Here is a 6,986-nt window from a genome sequence, read left to right on the forward strand (position 1 = left end):
TGTTGGCAATTTTTGTTTGTATAATATATGTATGTTGACTGTGGCTCTGGAATGATATAACGGCAAATCTCTAGAAACAAAAGTGCTAGATACCAAAAAATATATATTTTAGAGTTGTTACAGAGCCATAAGAAGTAATTCCTTACAGACACTGTATAAAAAACAGATTTCGTGGGCTTCCCTGGTGGCGCAGTGGTTGACAGTCCGCCTGCCGATGCAGGGGACACGGGTTCGGGCCCCGGTCCGGGAAGATCCCACATGCCGCGGAGCGGCTGGGCCTGTGAGCCATGGCCGCTGAGCCTGCGCGTCCGGAGCCTGTGCTCCGGGAGACCACAACAGTGGGAGGCCCGCATACCAAAAAAAAAAAAACAAAAACAGATTCGTGACACACATATAGCCTAAAACCAAATAGGCAAATAAAGAGTGGAACGCTTTTTCCTGGTATCATCTCAATAAATAATTGATCATCAACACCTGGAGTTGCTCCAATCCTGGTACTACTTATCAACAATTATATTAAAGTATCCTTAGGCTAAAATCCATCTCCTTCCCTAATAAGCAGATTATTTTCTCTCTCTGTTACCAAACTAGGGTCAGTAAGTTCAGGATTGGCTTTTGCCTCCACATTCCCATACCACATCCCTGACAGCAAGAAAGGGTGCTGTGATTGATTAGAGATGTGCAAGCTATAACTCTTTGAAAGCATTCTCCACATGGCCCTCCAGGCAGCCATGACCAATCCACTGGACTGGCCACGGAGATGCAATCCCTTTGCCATCAAACAAACAACAAACCAAACTGAGAGGATGAGTTTTAATGAATGAGGTTAGCAAATGCTTCTGCCGGGAGTATCCAGATAATTATAAAGTTCAATTAATTATTTGCTGAACATTTAGAAAATCCATAGCACTTTGCTAGGAAAGGCAAGAAATGTTTTGAAAAAGTTATGTCATAGTGTAAGTCAAGCATACCACAACCTGGATGAGGAGGCAAGATTAACATGTAACCATAAAAAATGTGTTCTCTGTTACATAGATACAGAGAAATGCTAAAGAAATTCAAAACAGATTGAAATCAGCGAGGTCTGGAGTTATGAGTAAAATTTTCATGGATGAAACTTGAAATGGATTTTAAGCTGAATAAGTTTTAACTAGAAAAGGGGTAATTAGAAGAACATTCCAAGCTACAAGGGAAAAAAATCTAATAAAAATCAAGGATGGGGACTTCCCTGGTGGTGCAGTGGTTAAGAATCTGCCTGCCAATTCAGGGGACATGGGTTCGATCCCTGGTCCGGGAAGATCCCACATGCTGCGGAGCAACTAAGTCCGTGTGCCACAACTGCTGAGCCTGTGTGCCACAACTACTGAGCCTGTGTGCCACAACTACTGAGCCTGTGTGCCACAACTACTGAAGCCCACGCACCTACAGCCCATGCTCCACAACAGGAGAAGCCACTGCAATGAGAGAAGCCCGTGCACCACAATGAAGAGTAGCCCCCACTCGCTGCAACTAGAGAAAGTTCTCGCACAGCAACAAAGACCCAAGGAAGCCATAAATAAATAAATAAACAAATAAGCCATAAAAAAACCCCAAAACAAACACGGATATAGGACTAGGTATGGAATAGTCATCAGAAAACAAAAAGACTAGAATCATTAGGAAGGAAGAAACATGGCAGGACATCAAACAGTAAGTGGGAAATAAGATAAAATGGATCTAAAAATGCAAGACCAGAAACACAGACAGGCATACTTAGAGTTGATACAGGAAGCAAGGGACCCCTGAGAATGCTTTCCATTTCAAATCAACTCAAGTTTTTATAGGTAAACCCTGGTACGTGAATTGGATTCCTGGTTCTCCCACTTGTAAGCTCAAACATTAACCTCTCTGCCTCAATTTCTTTATCTGTAAAACAGGGATAGTATTATCACCAAGGTGGAGGAGGAATAAATGAGTTAATATTTGTAAATTTCAAAGAAGAGTGTTGGACAAATTTTAGGCACTATATGGATGTGTTAAATGCTTGGAAAGTATGATATGGTCTACAGAAACAAGAATAGATTCTGAGATGTACAGAGCAGAGCCTTGCCTGTGGTCCATCATCTTTTCTCTGACTTTTTTCCTATTCCTCTTAAAAGTAGTGTCAAGGAAGTGTCCTCTGGCTGAGAGTATGTGACTCCTGGGTGTGAAGACATAAATCAGGCTCCCATGAGCAATTTGGAGTACTGAGAAACAGAACACACCCATGGTTTCACAGGACACTTTGTCTTATGTTCTTGGAGATGAAGGGGAGGCTTAAGCAAACAAACAACCAAAATGACCTTGGATTTCATTGAACGTGGAAACGAATTCTCACATATGTTCTCTTAATTTCACACTCTCTGTGAGATACCACCATGCCAACCACAGAGGCTCAAGAGGTCAAAAATTCCCTGTTTATATGGAATCGTACAGTATGTTTGCATAAATTGGCTCCCAGGATAATCCCTGAATCCCTGAATCCCTGAGAGGTGAGTGAGAGGGATTCTCTCGTCCTATTTTACAAAAAAAAAACCCTAAAATTCAAGTTACAGGCAAGGCGTCAGGCCTGCCATCTCCTACTCCAAAGCTCTTATACTTAGCCATTCTATTCCTTAAACCTAGTTCTTCCCAATGTTTTAAATGTTAAGTGTGCTGCTTTCTCTTACTCCCAAAGAAATTATCTTAGGGACAGCACTCCCCATCTTGGAGATGTCTTCCTATTTTGTCGTCCACCTAAATGAAGCAGCTTAACCTTGAAGTAAGTATTTCCATTTTGGCAATTCCCAATTGGAAACTGTTTCAGAACTCTTCATCAGACATCTGAATCAAATAGATATGCCAGTCATATTGAGTGGGAGAACTCTGTGACTAGTTGTCATAAAACTAGTCTGGGTCAGATGGGGACCCACTTCTGGAAGCTGAAGACACAGGTAGCGTAGTGGCAGAGCATGGGCTTTGGCTTCAGAGAGATGTGAGATCGAATTCAGTCTGCAGTTCTAACACTTAGCTCTGTACTAGCTGTGTGACGTTGGTCAAATTACTTTACCTCTCTGACCCTTAGTTTTCAAACAACACCTACATTATGGGACAATAGGGAGAAATAAATGAGACAAATACATACATATATATAATATATTATATAATACATATATATTTACAGAAAGATGGTGTGTGCTAAATAAATAGCAACATCTATTTTTTACTGCTCTAAAGCTTACTGTTTGCACAAGCAAAATGAAAGATGCTAGATTGCCATCTGCAGAAGGTACTAAGTCTATTTCAACCTCCCCTCTTAGGGCTCAGTCACTGGATACCTGGGGTCAGAGTGACATTGTGGTCATAATTCAAGTTCCCTCTGTCCTTCACTGCACTGGAAAGTACCATGGGACCAGAACTGGTGGGAATGATGCCCCTCTGCCACTTGCTGTGAGATCTCGGGGGAACTCCGTACACTCCTCCAAACTTTAAACAGAAAACAAATGAAAAAGGCAGAGAGTGGGGAGCGGAGGAGAGGTGTAGGAGTGATTGACAGTGCATATAGAGCATGCCCTGCCTACTTCACAGGGTGCTAGTGAGAATGAAATGTGATAATGTATGGGAAGCTGGCATACTAACTTCAAGGAGGCAACTAAATGCCAGGAATTATTACAGGTAGTTTTGAATCTGTCTTCTACTAGCTTTTTGTTGCATGCACTGTTTACAAGGATGTGTTTTCTCTTTAAAATGAGTAGCAAACTTTTGATCTAATAAACTTAACAAAAACCTTTTCTAGTGACTCCCTTCTTAGCACATGCTTGATTTTTCTCCCCATCGGCACTCACCTACCAGTTGTGGAGGTGGCCAAGTGACCTGCCTAAGGGACTGTTCCCTTTGCTCAACTATCAAACTGACCTCAAGGAAACTTCCACTACTCCCTATTTTGCTGACCATTAAAGGAACACTGCAAATAACATCAAGGTGATCCCATCTCCATATTCACTTCAAGCTGTAAAAGTCTGGGGCAAAGTACCCAGAAATGAATGAAGAAATCCGTGTCCATCTAGAACCTTGACAACATGCTTAGTCATGGAGGATCTGATGCAGGGAAAATGGGCTCACCCTGCCCAGACCTGGTGAGATCTATTAGACTCAGAAAGGCAGTTTAGAATTTTACCAAAGAGAAATTGCTCTTTCTGGTGATGAAATCAGTTTGAGAATACCAAGTTTAACAGATATTTATTGAGTACCTAATATGCACAAAACACTATGAATACTACAAAGACATCATCCCTACTTTTAAGAAGGCTGCAGCAAAATACGGTATATAAAACACTTACATCATAGTGTTTTGCTGGAATGTAGGATCCTGATAGAAAAATAATAGGGCATAAGTTTAGAGTCATACTGTAGAAGGCTCAGGATACAGACAGCTACTGTTTTTTCAGTACGTATTACCTAGTATCTAGTATCTCATTTAATATTCCCCAAAGTCCTAAGAAATAGTTATCATCACCTTCATCTCATAGATGAAAACTGCATTTCAGAGGTATGAAATAGCTTTCCCAAAATCACCCAGCTACAAATAGCTCAGATGAACCCAAGTCTTTCTAATGTTAATGGAATTTCCACACTTCACACCCTCCCCAAATGCCTGCATAAGACACTTTTATTAAAGCCTATGCAATTAGGAGTCACTGAAAATTATCGAGCAGGGAAGTAAAAGAATAGATTTGGGTTTTGAAAGATCAGTTTGCATTAATTAGTGAAATGGATTAGAAACAGGGGAGAGATAATAAGGGAGGTGGCTCAAAAGCTATTTTAATTGTCTGGCTAAAGGAAATGAAGGTCTGATCTACATCAGTGGCAACAAGATGGGAAAAAGGGGACAGAAACAAGAGACACTGAAAAGTTTAGTTTACTAGATGTGGTAAATGTCTAGCTGTGGAGGAAACCAAACTAAAATGAGATGGGTCACTGCTGGCTGAAATGAGTACCTCTATGACAGCTGCCTTAGAAGGGTACACTGCCTTGTGCTTGACCTCCCAATGAGATGAGCTCCTTTTTAACTGCAACGTTCCATGATTTTAAGTAGGGTCTCAATAGGGCCTATTGTGCTGGAAAACTCTTGAAATGGACACCAGAGTCACTCACAGTTGGCCTGAATTCATGGTCCACCTCTCCAAAAAGTTATTCAAGAATAGAACTTGGTCCCATATGTCCATTGACCTCAACTAAAGATGTGTAGTTAATGGTTGTCTTGTCACAAAAGGGTCTATCTGGTCAGGTGCCCAGGAGTTCTGGTCCATTATGAGCTGAAGTTCAACGTCTAAACTCACAAGAAAACTTTAAAGCATTTTCAAGTATTTAACTTACATTTGTTTTTCCAAACAGAATAAAGGGGGAGGAGAAATAAGAAGAGGAGCTGAATTCCAAAAGATGCTGTTTTCCAAGACAATGTGCAATTGGAAAGCTTTATAGACAGTCCTTTTAGGTCATAGCTTAGATATCTCTTTTTAAATTAATGAAACTCGGTAGCTCCAAGAATCTCTCTGGACACCTAGGATTTATCCCACAAGTTGTTAGCAAGTGGCAATATATAAAAGACAAGATCTAATATCCAAAATGCTTGTAATAGCAAAATCCTTTCTGCCAATTTTAATAGCATGAAAATGACTGCACACGTCTAGTAAATCTGCTGCCTTTCAACAGCTGGAATCAGACCAGATTCACCTTCTGTCTGCTGTATGAAGCCAGAACTCTGAAGGCAAGGGGAAAAAAATTAGCGCTGGTATTAACTCTGACCTCCTGATCTTCTATTACCCCCGTTAGACTCAACTCATGAAGCCCAAATTTTCTATCTGTCTAAAAAGTGACAGCTGGACAGCAGAACACAAGGGTATCCAGAGCCTTGTAAAATCACTGAGATGAAATTGCAGAGGAATACATCAGGTAGATGACTTCTTTCTTATGTACCTGAAAAAGAAATCAGACTTCATCAAAAGTAATATGTACAGAACTGAGACAAATGTAGGAAGGGCCTTCCAGTGTGCTAGGATGGAAACCAAAATTATCTAGAATGGACTAGAATTGTAGTGAACACCAAAGAGGAAAGACTGGAATGATAGTGAGCACCAAAGTAAGAACCAAGGTGAAGAAGAGAGAACAATTTCTCAAGGAAGAAACTGGTCACACCAGAGAAGCTCCTTAATTATTCACCCTTGAGAAGTCCACATTGAGGAAATCAAGGAAAAACAGAGATCTCATTGGAAATACAGTGAACTACACACAGAGGCATCTGGGTGCTCATCCTGATGAAGCTAGTAATTAACTTGAACAAGTCATTTAAATTATCTAGTCCTTAGTTCCTCAGCTATAAAGACGGTCCCCCTTCCAACTCTATGGCTTTTTATGCTGAAGATTTAACATCTATGAATTTCTAATCTAACCTCTAGGAGCCGGAGAATTGGAAGAGCTTTTGAAATCATTGAGTCCACTTCCTATTAAGTTCTGGAAAGGACTTAATAAGGGTAATAAAGGGAGCATGAAATTTTGAGATTGTATGATTTTCTTTACTTAATCCTATGTCTAGAACATTTTGATAAGTGCAAATTAATCTAATGAGAAAATTTGTCAACATGGATATGTAAATTACCATTAAAATTCCTTTGAACATATCTTGATACCTGAATAAAAATTATACATGCCTCTAGCTTAGGAAAAATTGATGTGGAAAATCCAAACTTATAAAACCAATAAGTTAAAGGACAACTCTTTTATAAAGCAATTTATCTTAGCAATCTTTTGTGTGGAAATTTTCCTTTCCTGGAGCATTTAAAACATTTAAAAACTGAATTTTGTAAGGCAAAAACAAATTCCAATAGGAAATTTTTGTATAATTCTAAATGTCCCCAATAAAATATATCCAGAAAACTAAAGTTTAAAATGTTTTGTATCAGGGTCAAGGTCTGAAATTATAAAATCATGTC

The 6,986-nt window shown here is 39.7% G+C and overlaps 1 long non-coding RNA gene across 1 annotated transcript; it reads left to right on the forward strand.

Annotated features, from left to right (window-relative positions):
* The first annotated feature begins 365 nt into the window (after positions 1-365).
* LOC125963504 (uncharacterized) lies at positions 366-6,551 on the forward strand. Its single transcript, XR_007475539.1, has 2 exons — positions 366-2,779; positions 5,392-6,551. It is a non-coding gene; the product is annotated as an uncharacterized LOC125963504 (long non-coding RNA).
* Positions 6,552-6,986: the final 435 nt, after the last annotated feature.

The sequence above is a fragment of the Orcinus orca genome, chromosome 2, assembly GCF_937001465.1.
Source record: "Orcinus orca chromosome 2, mOrcOrc1.1, whole genome shotgun sequence".
Lineage (NCBI taxonomy): Eukaryota > Metazoa > Chordata > Mammalia > Artiodactyla > Delphinidae > Orcinus > Orcinus orca.